Genomic DNA, 15,314 nt, shown 5'->3' with positions numbered 1-15,314 from the left:
TTCGGTGTACTTCGTTCCGGTTACGTATTGCTAAAACCCTATCGAAGTAACAATATTGTCTTCCGAAAAATGAGGAAAGCTCCAAAATACACGGAGGCCCAGCTAGAGAGAATTCCGAGATGTTGCCGCGCGCTGAGGAGAAACCTATTTTTATCAGAGTTGTCAGTTTCTGAATTTTTTCCCAAAACTTTAGGACCATACGTTAATTGCAGATAAGGCGACGATAGACAGTAACCGTAGATTAAAATAAAAGAACCTATCCTACAAACTTCCATCGAAAACAGATTAAAACCGAGAGCAAACCCTGGAATAGCCACTCTATCGGAGATGGAGCGAAAAAGCAAAGAACGGATGCGGGCTTGAGGACAGAAAGTCAGACGCTGCTGCCAACGCATTCCCGCTTTTCTTTTCCTTTTTTCAAAATCGGCGAGAGCGCGTATAATAAACAATAAATGCTTAGCCAGATTGCCCATTTTACTTGCATTTAATGACCTTTTAAAATTCAAACTTCTCTCCTCTGGAAGAGGCGAAGTGTTTAAGAGCAACTGGCGGATAGGGAAAGAAGACAGTGGCGCACATTAAAATACAAAAAAATAAAAAAAAAAAAAAAAAAAAAAAAAAAATAGTTTATTTTTTATACAGAGACCGAAAAATTAATTCACGAACGATGAAATCTCAGTGAATTAATTTCGAGAAGATAATTTATCGTCGTGAATAAAACAATACTTTTTTCCATAGCGAGTTATGTTTTAAAAATATTCAAAATTATTATATCCAACTAATTTATTACGAGTAGAAAAATATTGTGCTGGGTTGGCGTTGGTTTCTATGTCGGTGACAAATAAATAAAATTAAAAAAATAGTGCGAGAAGAAATAAAAATTTTAACCCTATCCCTCGCTGTTAAAGAATTACTATTTTGTCTACTATTTTTGATAGATATAAAGACAATTTTAACAGTTGAGAGAATAATAATTACAAGGTTCTGCACATCACAGTTTTTTGTCTTTTTGATTTGCTTTCCAAAGTAACTGTTACTTCCAAGAAGCAGTTGATATCACTGCCACCGCCGCACAGTGTAACGAAATCGGGAAATGCCGGACATTAGCCCAAAAACAAAAATAATTCATCAAAGAGTTTTTTTATATGAATGGATAAAGGGACATTGCCAGAGCCCACCATTAGTGAGATATTTCTTGAGTTGACCTCTCTTAGTCGGGGAGTTATGGCGGGTTAAAGTTATGGTTTCCTTAATTTACTAAATCTGTACAAAAATTTCATGCAATGAAATTTATTATTTTCAAGAAGTTTCCTTGTGTTGTTCAATTCCAACAATTTTTTCCATAAAGAGAGGTCCTTTACCAACAACAAACCTGAAAAAATGTCCAATTTTTTTTCCAAGTCTGGTTATGTTTATTATGACTTTCAAGAGTGAACCTTCTAGTATACTGTTACATATAAATTTCATACCCTAAATCCGAACCTGGAAGAAAAATAGAATTTCTTCGGCATAATTACGTTTTCCAATTGATTCGACTGTAAGTTGTTTTATCCGTAATTTTTTTTGCTATAATTTCTTTATTGAGAAAGCTATACGCTTGCTATGAACATAGTGAATGCTATTTTAGGGGCGAGGAACCATCTTCTCATTGAGGTGGGGGACAGTTTACAACAATTCAGAAAATTTCAACATTGGAGAAAAATTACTCAAGAGAATATTTTTCAAACCGGCAAAAATTTTTTTTGATGTATTTGTAAACAGGCTCCATTCCCTCAAATGCTGCAAATGATTGGTTGGTGCAAATTTCATAATTGAAGATATTTTGCACACTTATTGATATACTAGACCCTCTACTTTCACATCTGGGACCAAAGCACTCTAAAAAAAAAAAAAAAAACGCTCAAGACTTGTTTCCGGACACGCCTGCGTGAAAGAGTCTTGCAATAATGGAGGTGGGAGAAGAAATTGAGAATGATTTTTAAGCATGTTTTTTTGTAAGTGCCTTGCATATTATGTTATTTTGGAATAATATACACCCCACATAAATTATCGCGTCACTTATTAATTTGGAAAACTGCAAAATTATTGAATTCTCTTGGTATAACAAAATAATCTTCAAAGTTATTTGCATTAATAGCAACTTGTTAAGGAATGGAAAGTATATTATAACTCAGGCAGACCTTAGATTTAAGTTTTTCACATAAAAATGCCTGAAGCGTTTCAAGAATAAATACTACGAGAAATATAAGTGTTGCGAAATTTTTTGTGAGGTGTGTATTATTGGTTTCCTTTTTGTTGAAGTTGAATACGTTTTTTTTTTTTTTTTTGCTTTTATTTACTACTGTTAAATGATATTTGCCACTTGTGTCGTTCTCTTTGTGTTTTGCAGTCTTATCTAATTTATCCCTGATTATTTGAATTTTAGGAAATGTTTTGATGAGTTTTGACAATATTAGCCCCGGGATGTATGTGATTGTTCGCACAGTAACTTTAATTGAGATACGTTGTATGGTCCATAAGAGCTGTAAACTATTCGTAAATAAAAAAATGTACCTGTAAAGTTCCTTTTATACTTCGTATTTTTTTGAACTTCATTACGCCTTTTTTTACTTTTTTCATCCTGTAGCAAAAATTCCTAATCGTATTATTTAATTTCTGTTTCATTCTTTTTTTTTAAAAAAAAAAAAAAAACTGAAGAAAAATATGCCAATGTCCCACTATTTTAGTTTTCGTTACACTGTGCGCCGACTCGGCCGCAAATTTCAGGTGAGGACAAAAAGATCATACGGCCGAGGTGCACACAAAATTTTTTTGTCACAAAGTCTTTTGAAGTAGTAAACAATTTTTTTTACAATTTTGTTTCTAAATAAAGACGAAACTGAAAGATTAGATCCAAATTTTTATTAAAGATAAAAAAAAAAAAAAAAAAAATTTTTAACTGTTTTTTTTTGTTTTTCTTGTATATCTCGTATAATGTGGTTTTTATTATTTGTTAGTTATTTATTTTAAATTTCATTTTATTTTTTTTTTCGAAAATTTGAAAGTAGAGAAAAAAAGAAATTCGGTTGTAGTTATAGTATATATTATTATATATATTTATATAATAATATCTATATATATATATTATATCGCTTATATATATATATAGTACATATAATATATACTATCGTATATATATTATTATATATGGGATATATATATATACATATATAGCGGGGGTCATAAGAGCTTCTGCCGCATCCCGCATTTCGACCTCCATATTGCTCGATTTTGCATTCTCTTCTGGTTTACATAGCTGTCTCTCATTGTACTTGTCTACCCATCTAACTAGAATAGTTGTAGGTTCTTTCCCCTTTTCCTTCCTGCCTTCTGTGGACTCCATCCTGAATATTCGAACATAGCTCTTGCTGAGAGAACCTCCATCTCCACTTGACTCGACCATCTATCTTTTTGCTGTACAATGCCCAGCATTCGGCAGACCGTATGTTAAATTGTTACGATTGCTTTGTAAATCTTTAGCTTTGTTTGGATGGAAGTTTTATTTAACCACAGGAGAGGGTTTAGAAGACCGATTACTTTCTTTCCTTGTTGAACTCTGTCTATGTATAGTCTTTCTTGGAGTTCCCTTTTTCAGATATAATACTTCCTAAATATTTATATTCGGTACTTTTTAATTTTATGTATGTGTAGTTCAGGATCTTCAGTTTGTTCTTCTCCTACCTTCAGGTATTCGGTATTTGTGAGGTTGATATTGAGTCCCCATCTATCGTATTCTTCGTAAAGTTTCCTGAACATATAGTCGGCATCCTCCTCACAACCTGCAACAATAACTTGGTCGTCTGCAAAGAACAAGGTCGATAGACAGTGGTTGTCAGTCTCTATTCCCATAGCTCTACTTTTCCTTCTCCAGTTTTTCAATGCCTCCTGGATATATATTTTAAATAGGTAGGTGATAAACTGCACCCCTGTCCTTTTGATGTCAGGAAGGATTCCGATAAGAACTTCCCCTGTCTAACCATACTTTTTGGATTTTTGTACAATTCCAGATTGCGTTGATATATGTTTTACTCACATTTGACTCAACCAAGATTTCAATAATTTTTCAAAGGCACCCTGGCCTCATATCGGCTTTTCTCTAAAATCTAATAAATACCAGAATGCGATGTACAAATATTCGAGCCTCTCGCTTTTTTAATTATTTGCTTTGTAACACACAAATATGTTGCCTGTACAAGAACGCCCAGCGCGGAAACCACCTTGTTCTTTTATTTCTTCAAAGCTTTCTTCTAATCTCTCTTTTAATATCCTGCCACACAACCTTCCCATTGAGCTTGTCACAGACTAATGCCTCTCTGTAGTTGCTACATCTTTTTTGTCTCTTTTCTTAAAAATAGAGCTGATGTACGCCAGATTCCAGTCTTCAGGAATGTTGTCGTTTTTTATCAGGCATCTGTTGAAGATATCAGCTAGTATTTCCAATAATATATCGGGTCCCTGCTTTATTAGCTCAATGAAAATGTTTCCCGGCCCTGCAGCTTTTCCATTTTTTGAGTTTTACAGTAAAGTAAAAAAGCAGCCAAAAAAGATACACTTTAGGGACGTTAATAGATCCGTAAAACTTCATTTTTTGTGCCACTCGCTTAAAAATATTTTTGAGTCTTGTTACAACCAAATGACACTCAAGATGCTACAAAAAATACCGTAACTGAATGTCCAATTATAGCAATATTGCAAAAGTATTGCTGTAAAGGATAGCAATGGACGAAACAAAGAGGCGCGCTACAATTCTATACAGCTCCGATACTTCGCTCCTTTTGTCTCTTAACCGTGAGCCGATTACAGTCGCCATTTAATTGATTTGCGGAGAGAGATTTTGTTAAAAGATTTTAGCGTTTTGTATCGACTGAAATCCAAACAATTTAGACTGAAATACGCCGAATAAAGAACAATAGATTCGTACCGGGTTTATTTTTAATTTTCTTTTTTGATGGGATTTTAGAAGTTATTTGTTTCGAAGTAAAATTAAACAATATCAAACCAAAGATATAGAGAAATCAATTAAAGTTGACGTGCACGTCGTCAAAGATATCGAAACTATTACAAAATTAAATTTCTAATAAATAAAAATTCTTTGACACTTAAATAGCCCAAAGAAACAGTAATTTATGACTTCTTTGACATTTCTGGGGCGTTTGACAACATACCCCACAAGGTGGTAAGGCGATGTTTAGAGACAAGAGGGCTGAACAGAACTTTAAAGGTTGATTATCACTATATCTTCCTTATCAGCTTCCTTCCGTTTCCCTTCCGTTTACATAAAATATTATATCATGTAAATGAATAGGACAATGCACACTATCCGTTCCGTTTCCCTTCCGTTCCATATCCTTTCCTTCCATACATTTTTTTTGTGTTACGGTTACCAGACTGGTCGGCCGTCATCGCTGAGGGATCAAGCGCACCGGGACTGAAGCGTATCGGAACCAGCGTTGTCAAGTTCTTACATTTGTACCAGCTCTGATAAAATTTTGCTAATATTATTCTAACTTGCTTTCACTCTTACTTAAATCTATTACCTTTTCAAAAGATACAAATTTTTTAAAATAAAACTTGTAAAAATCGTAATGATATAAAGATGTAAAATAAAACGTATGGAACTGATACGGGAACGGAAGCTTACGATATTAGCGTCAATAGAATAAAAATACGGAAGGATATGGAATGATATAGAATGAAACGAAGGCGTTATAGCGAGACGTTTCCCTCAAGCTTTAAGGCACGACCCACCGACTTGCAATGTTTTGACAAAATTTGCAAACTAGTTTACTCCTACAACCCAGTGATGTCTCTGAGGCCGCGCCTCACCTTATAAAATAAGGATTTTTTATATGCTAGTTTTTATTTAATCACAGTATAACTTATTACAATTCTACCACACATATTCGACATAATTAAAACTAAAAATATATCAATTTTATAAATACATCCCAGGTCCAGGCAACAACAAAAGCCGCGTAAACCCATCCAAAAAAGAACGCGACTTGACAGAGGCACACAAAGGCGAAACAATTCTAGCTTGGAAGCGCGGTTGAGGCGCGGCTGAGGCGCGGTTGAGGCGCGGTTGAGGCGCGGTTGAGGCGCGGTTGAGGCGCGATTGAGGCGCGATTGAGGCGCGATTGAGGCGCGATTGAGGCGCGATTGAGGCGCGATATTGGGCGCTTGCATTCGCGGTAGTAATGGTCCTTTATGTCTTTTAAGTCCTGTTAAGTTGCAAACTAGTTTACTCCTACAACCCAGTGATGTCTCTGAGGCCGCGCCTCACCTTTAAAATAAAGGATTTTTTTTATATCTAGTTTTTTATTTAATCACAGTATAACTTATTACAATTCTACAACATATTCGACATAATAAAACTAAAAAATATATATTTTATAAATACATCCAGGTCCAGGCACAACAGAAGCCGCGTAAATCCAGCCAAAAAGAACGCGACTCGACAGAGGCACACAAAGGCGAAACAATTCTAGCTTGGAAGCGCGGTTGAGGCGCGGTTGAGGCGCGGTTGAGGCGCGGTTGAGGCGCGGTTGAGGCGCAATTGAGGCGCGATTGAGGCGCGATATTGGGCGGCGACTTGAGCCGATATGGGCGCTTGCAGATTCGCGGGTCAGTAATTGCCTTTAATGTCGTTTTAAGTTATCCTGTTTAAGAATGAGTTTTGTTGATTGTAAATAATAACTGTTTTTTTTTTATTTTACACTCAGAAGACTAATCTAATTTTTGTTTCTTAAAATATTTTAATTAAAAGAGAATATATAAAAGTGGGCAACCTTAATCACGTGACTAAAAGTTTATTTGGTACGAACTGTAGTTACCGAAACGCGCGTCCAGTGCAAAAGTATTTTGATGTATTGTGGTGATTTAGTGTTTTATTTTACTAATGTATTGTGTCTAAAATTGAAATAAAAAATCTGTGACAAAATTACGAATTTTAATTGACACTTGTCAAAAAACAAAGTAAGAAAAGTAGTCGTGGCAACATTGTCAAATATTTTGATGACGTGCAAGCCACTTTTATTGATTTTCCTGTACGATTTTTGTTTTTTAATAAACTCTTTCAATAAATATCAACATAGCGTTTTTCTGTTTACATTCTGAAGGTATAAAAATTCTAAAATAGATTTAATCTAATAAAAATAGCCTAAAAATGGACTGTCACATAAATTATTTTTAATCAGAAAACTAAACACAAATAACAATAAGGAAACGCAGAAGAAAAAAAATGGAAAAACTCTGACCTTCGGAGTTTTAATGTCAAGTTAAGTCGTAAAAAGTTTCCAAATCTCAATTGCCCGGCATACCTTCACTTTGAAGATAAGAAAATAAAGGGTTGCGATCAAATTATTTACATTAAGAGATAAAGAAACCCTTGCCAAGGGCCATTACCATACCTGACCGCGTGCAAGCGCTTGTGAAAAAAATTAGCTGGGATTTTACGACTGTTTTACGACACGACGGACCTGACCTTTTGTATTATTTTTTTTTCTTTGGTTTGCTTACTTTTGTAATTATACATTTATTTAAGGGATTGAATTTTTCCTATTGTCGAAATTGAAACTACAATGTCTTTTCCTAAATGAGAATTTTCTTAATTATGTGAATTAGTGTACCATACGATCGAAAAAAAACGGCGTCAAAGACGGCTGGGAATGACAATCGATAATAATTTTGGCGAGGTCAAGCTCTAGATGTCATTTATTGGCCCGTACTCTTCGTTCGTTACTTTCTAAGGGCGCTTACCAACTTGCAGTTGTAATTTATTTTTATATTGAGTAAAAATGATTTTTAGATGGGATAGTTTTAAAATCGAGAAAAAATATATTTTTTTCAAACGTCATAAAAGTATTAAATTTTGCGACGTGATTGACAATTTAAAAAAGTAATTTTAACGCTTAGGTATTAAAGTAAAGCGCCTTTATGCCCAAGCATAAAAGTACGAAAATATATTATTAAACTGACATAACGTGTCAAATTCAACAAGCGTAATCATAGTTTCTCGATATATAATTACATAAGAGGCACGACTTTTATAGTTATTAATGATACAAGTTCGATAGGAACATCATAATAATTTTAGTTTAGTTAGCCGAGTGGATTAGTTACACAAGTTTCATTAAAAAGTTCGTATCGAACGTGTATCATTCAAAATTTAACCTACGACGCGACACGAGGGACGATCCAAAGAGATTTGATTTAATTTAAAATTTCAGAGATATCCTCATAAAAATTAAAATTCAAAATTATCAGGTGCCCATATTAGCTGACGCCGTGGTATATATAACCGTGCTTGTTGATTGTTTCCATTTTGACTTTGACAACTCAATTATTGATGTTCAATTTTGTGTTAAACGTTCAGTTTTAGCAAAAAGCAAAAAATAATATTAATATGGGTGATTCTGATTCTGAAAGTGTTCCTTCGGATATTGAAGGCATTGCGCAAAACGTTGTCGATTCCCTACTTCCCGAAAAATCAAAACAAACGTACGAGCAAGCCTATGTAAAACTTGAAGATTGGTGTAAAGGGAAAGGATTCAAGAATAGTAGTAACGAAAAGGTTCTCCTGGCATATTTTGAACATCTTTCAAAGTATAGGAAGGCTTCATCACTTTGGGTATATTATTCCATGCTACGTTCAGTTCAGTCAGTGAAGAAAAATACAGATATTAGTAAGTACGTCCATTTAATTGCATTTCTAAAAAGAAAATCGGAAGGATTTCGGTAAAAAAAATCGAGAATTTTAAGAAAAGAAGACATAACTCGTTTTTTGTTGGAAGCCGATGGTAAAACTTATTTCCTGACAAAAGTTTCATTGATAGTGGGACTTGCGGGAGCCTGCCGGCGGCGTATCGAGTTGACAAATCTGCAGCTGCAAATCGTTAAAGATGAAGGACAATGCATTCATGTCATTATTCCATTTACGAAAACAAAGATATCACGAGATTTTTTTATAACGAACGGGAATGTTGAAGGAATAAATATGGTGGAAATGGTTCGAAGATATATAGCTATGCGGCCAAGCAACAGAGAGCATACTCGATTTTTTGTGGGGTACAGAAATAGAAAATGTATTAAGCAACCCGTTGGCATTAATACTTTAGGGAAAATGCCGTATAAAATAGCATTGTTCCTAAGTCTACCAAATCCACAACAATACACTGGACATTGTTTCCGTAGATCGTCTGCGTCGTTGCTTGCAGATTCAGGAGTGGATTTATTAACTGTTAAAAGACATGGTGGTTAGCGCTCTAACACAGTGGCAGAGAGCAGAGAGAGCTATATAGAAAATTCCAAAGAAAATAAGAAAAAAGTGTCATGTAATATTTTGGGTAACATTTCTGGCAATGATGAGTCTTCAACAAGTTCAAGCACTCTACAGGGTTGTTCACCACATACGACACGGAGTATTGTAGCTAAACGATGAGATTTTTACAAATTGTAAGTTTGGGGTTCGTTGAAGGACTATTAGAGCTACAATTTAAAAATATTTTTACAAGATACAGAGTGTCCCAAATAAATAAAAAATATCAAAGTTGTATTTTTTTAAATGGAACACCCTGTATATTATTACATTTTTAGTTTCTACGATTAAAATAAAGGTAAATTTAATTAAAGTTTATTATACTTAAACCTTACCGTGTTTGAAATATTTTCAATTTTGTGAAATTGCAGTAAAAATTTTAAAGCTTCATTTCTCCAAGGGTATCAATGTTTTTAATACTAAATATTTAATGAAGTTTATTTATTGATCAGTTATTGTGTTGCAATAATAAAAATAATACTACCTTATACAGAGTGTCTAAAAATTTATTTTAAATAATTATTAGCTTCAAACGGCAATAACTTCTTTAATTTAAATAGAATGCCCTGTATATTTTAGGAGAATCAGATGCACAATTAAATTGTCTATCAAATTGTATTATACCATTTTTTACCTATCCCTTCAAGTTTTCGTAGAAAATGCATTTTCTTATAATTTAGACCTCATTTATCAATATATCCATGGAATATTGACATTTTAGATTGTTTTTAAAGCAACAAATGTACAAAAGTACAACATTACTAGCCCATTTGTATGCAAAAAGAAAACTATTTAAATCTTTATAAAAGAGTATACCATTAATTAAATATAACACCATTATTTCCGCCCATATACTAATTAATTACATACTTAATTGTGTTCGTTAATAAATTATTATAAATAAATGTGGATTTGAGTCAGAAATCAATATAATAATAAGTTATCAAATTAAAGTCTCTGTTGTTATAAATAAGCATTTATTAAAAAATGAAATATCGTTTTTAAAGGTGTTACTTTTTTCACACTGTCTAATGCCCATACAAAATTCAGTTTTTTAGTATTTGGAGCAATTATTATTAATCAACGCAAACAGTCAGTTAATGTAGTTTGAATACTGGAATCATATTAATTGGTCCTCTTTAACAAATATTTAAACAGTTTTTTTATTTTTTAATGAAATAAACGAATTATATCGACAATATTAGTATCTGTACTCTTTAAAAATTTGGTACATCTTTAAAAATAATCTAAAATGTCAATAGTCCATGGGTATATTGATAAATAAGTTCAAAATTACAAGAAAATGCATTTTCTACGGAAACTTAAAGAAATGGGTAAAAAATGGTATAATATAATTTGATAGACAATTAAATTGTGCATCTGATTCTCGTAAAATATACAGGGTGTTCCATTTAAATTAAACAAGTTATTGCCGTTTGAAGCTAATAATTATTTAAAATAAATTTTTAGACACTCTGTAATAAGGTAGTATTATTTTTATTATTGCAACACAATAACTGATCAGTAAATAAACTTCAGTAAATATTTAGTATTAAAAACTTTGATACCCTTGGAGAAATGAAGCCTTAAAATTTTTACTGCAATTTCACAAAATTGAAAATATTTCAAAAACGGTAAGGTTTAAGTATAATAAACCTTTATTTTAATCGTAGAAACTAAAAATGTAATAATATACAGGGTGTTCCATTTAAAAAAATACAACTTTGATATTTTTTACTTATTTGGGACACTCTGTATCTTGTAAAATTATTTTTAAATTGTACCTCTAATAGTCCTTTATCGAACCCAAAACTTACAATTTGTAAAAATCTCATCGTTTAACTACAATACTCCGTGTCGTATGTGGTGAACAACCCTGTATATCGGAAATAAATTTACTTTCTAAAAATTCAAAATTCATCTTTTGTAATCGGAAGATTAATATATTTAACAGAAATTGATATTTAAATATAATTCTATTTTGACAAACAATGTCTTCTCATAGATAAATGCAACAAGTTTAGATTGGAAAGTGTCCATAAGGACAATCAATGTAAATACTATTGGCGCTATTCTTGCAACGGTCGCGACCCAAAGCTTTTGAAAATTTCGGAGCGGTTCGGCTTGGGTTCGGTTTTTTCCGGAATCATGTCACCAAATATATATTATTATTATTTATTCAAATTTATTATTATTTTCTTTAAATTTTATAAATGAAACTCATTATTCCATTTACGAAAACAAAGATATCACGAGATTTTTTTAAAACGAACGGGAATGTTGAAGGAATAAATATGGTGGAAATGGTTCGAAGATATATAGCTATGCGGCCAAGCAACAGAGAGCATACTCGATTTTTTGTGGGGTACAGAAATTATCAGGGGTTTGAGTAAATAAAATTTAAATTAAACTTACAAGATAATTACTTTAAAAATGGACGCTTTAAACATTTTTTGGTATTTTTTCAATGAGAGCGGTTTAGATTTTAAAAGATTTTATATTTTTTGAAGATTCTGACTCTGACAAGAGATATGGACATGGAGAAAATTATTTCTGTTTTTGTTTGCGGTTGTTCTTAGCAACAGCTATAGCAGCGCCAGATCGCGTACAACGGTCGCGACACCAAATTTTGACGGGCATTCCAATCTAAATTTATTTCCTTTATTTATGTTCTTCTCTCGAGCGAAATCAACAACCCGTTGCCCCGGCAACCAACTGTTTCCACAACCTACGACTCCGCATCTCGCAAATATCAGCAGACACGGGGTGCTTAGGCGTTAAAATGACGTTTTTATATTGTCAATCACGTCGCAAAAATTAATACTTTTGTGACCTTTGAAAAAAAATTAAACTATTTCTCCAGATAAACCATGACAACAAAATAGAGACGTTAACTTAAAATACTTTTATTTTAACTATAAATTATTTTACACTCCTATATACCTTTTCAGCATTTTTTCTGTTGTTTTAAACACAAAAACCATATTCTTTTCGAACACGAACAACTCTAATTAATTTAACCTTTAAAGTTTACAGTCATTAATCAAGTGGCAATGAAAAACGGCGATATTTCAAAATCGACAACGACTTTTGTTGCCTTGCCTCTACTTTCTACCTTTACCCACCCCAATCGATTGCTTCGGTCAACTTATTTACGGATTAAGGATTTTAAAGGTCGAGAACTTGAGTCCAGACTTCAGGGTTGCATAAATGTAGTAAATTAGCTGAAATTTACTTAATTATTTCATCGTTACCATCATCATTTTCAGCTTGTTCAACCATTTTTTCGAACATTCAAAAATAAGACATTTATTTGAAGAATATTAAATATAAAAAAATATTGTATTATAAATCATATGAAATTTTTAATAAAGCCAAGGAAAAACGAGTATGCTATAAAAATTCAAAACATCTGTTACAGACTCCAAAAGATACATAATAATCTAGAATATTGCTCAACTTTAGTTCCTCTTATGTCATTTAATTTTTGCCCTATAAAGCATCAGCCGCCACATGTAAACATCAACTGGCAACAGGCGTACAAGAGCAAAAAAGATCGCCTGAGATTAAAAAACTATTATCGGCTGTTCTGTTTTGATGTCGCCGGATTATGCTAGAGCCGTGCTCTTAAAACTCGGTTTATTTCGCACCAGAATAGCAAAGTATTCCAGGGATTTTAGGATATGTCTAGAAATTCAATAGATGTCTATAGAGAATTGTGTGTATGCTGTTGCAATCTCCACTTTTGATTTTGTTTGGAAATAGACAAAACTCGTAGCAACGTAGCTTAAAAATTTACTAGATCTGTACCTTTTCAATGTTGAACGTTATAGTTGTATTGGAAAATAGTATTTTTTACATTGAAACATTTATGTCAATTTCACAAATAACAAAGTCAAAAAAACAATTTTTCTCGTCTTACATATCTACAGGGTTGTTCACCACATACGACACGGAGTATTGTAGCTAAACGATGATATTTTTACAAATTGTAAGTTTTGGGTTCGATGAAGGACTATTAGAGGTACAATTTAAAAATAATTTTACAAGATACAGAGTGTCCCAAATAAGTAGAAAATATCAAAGTTGTATTTTTTTAAATGGAACACCCTGTATATTATTACATTTTTAGTTTCTACGATTAAAATAAAGGTAAATTTGATTAAGATTTATTATACTTAAACCTTACCGTTTTTAAAATATTTTTCAATTTTGTGAAATTGCAGTAAAATTTTAAGGCTTCATTTCTCCAAGGGTATCAAAGTTTTAATACTAAATATTTACTGAAGTTTATTTACTGATCAGTTATTGTGTTGCAATAATAAAAAATAATACTACCTTATACAGAGTGTCTAAAAATTTATTTTAAATAATTATTAGCTTCAAACGGCAATAACTTGTTTAATTTAAATGGAACACCCTGTATATTTTACAAGAATCAGATGCACAATTTAATTGTCTATCAAATTATATTATACCATTTTTTACCTATCTCTCTAAGTTTCCGTAGAAAATGCATTTTCTTGTAATTTAGAACTTATTTATCAATATACCCATGGACTATTATTGACATTTTAGATTATTGTTAAAGATGTACCAAATTTTTAAAGAGTACAGATACTAATATTGTCGATATAATTCGTTTATTTCATTAAAAAATAAAAAAAAACTGTTTAAATATTTGTTAAAGAGGTGTAACGTGCCAAAATTTCACTAAACTATTTTATTTCTTTTCTTTAATAATTTAACGCTAATTGATATTATTATTAGTCTGAAATATCGATCAGTTCAATTCAGTAAACCAAGAATAAATAAATCGTACTTACATGTTAACAAAAGTAATTATTCCATCCTTATTTTTAACTAAACATATTTCACACTTAATAACATTTTTTTTGCAGCACAAAACTAGTTTGATTTAATACAATTTAATATTTATTTTAGCCGAAATAGATAAAATAATTCTTTCCGCCGTTAATTCTGTTTATATACTAAATACGTAGGTTAGAAATTTTTGAATTGAACTGTCAAATATTTATTTATATTTTTATTAACATTAACTATTAGGCAACCCAAAATATACTTTAATAAATTGATTATATATTTTTGTATTTTATTTAATCAACAGTAATTATTGAGCCTATTGTCACTTAGTTAAACTCATTTAATTTATGTTGCTCTATTTTAATTTTTAGGTAGAATTTTCTAAGCATAATTGTCTTAAAAATATCGTATCGATCCGGCAAGTGAGTCATGCGCAATATCTCTAGATTGTTGTTATTTATTAATTTTTGAATGTTTTGATAAGCAAATTTCTATATAACTTTCATTAATCTCGTTAACTTTATTTATTCTATTAATTATATAAATTATTGATATTAACTTTATTTTCCTTTAATATATAACTTTTTCTTCATGTCTTTATTCAGCTCATGGTTGGCAATCCATATTTTATCAAGGGCTCGTGTTTTTATCTGGCTATTTCTTTGCAAAAAAAGGGTTTTCGTTTTTCTTGGAACTACCTTGGTTTTGGTCACTTTATGTTCAGCTAGTGTGAGGTACAGAGGCCTCTCTCGGTCATTTTTGTCAAGTTTTTGATTTTTTACCCTTGTGGGGATTTTCGAGTGTGCCTCAAAAATTACTGCAGCATCCTATCTTACCTTTTGTTTTTTGGACGGTGCTACGGTTTACCGGTGACGGGATTTTACCTCAAAAGCTGACGTGGGTCAACCAAGCAGCCCGCCTTTTTTTTATTGAGCACCCCATTCCATCCAGGGGAAGAAATAATATTAATCACCTGAGGATTCGTAGAAAACCCTGAGTTAGCAGGGTTTTTTTTGTCGGAGCCGAAGAGTTTTTTGTCTGGACCGAAGAAGTTTTTTTTTGTCTGGGCCGAAGAAGTTTTTCTTCTGTGTTGAAGACTTCTCTCTGAGCCAGTTTTTTGTTGGAGCAGTTTTTT

This window comes from Sitophilus oryzae, unplaced genomic scaffold, assembly GCF_002938485.1.
Source record: "Sitophilus oryzae breed Bouriz unplaced genomic scaffold, Soryzae_2.0 scaffold_179_pilon_pilon, whole genome shotgun sequence".
In the NCBI taxonomy this organism is placed as follows: Eukaryota; Metazoa; Arthropoda; class Insecta; order Coleoptera; family Curculionidae; genus Sitophilus; species Sitophilus oryzae.
This window is presented reverse-complemented; position numbering follows the sequence as displayed.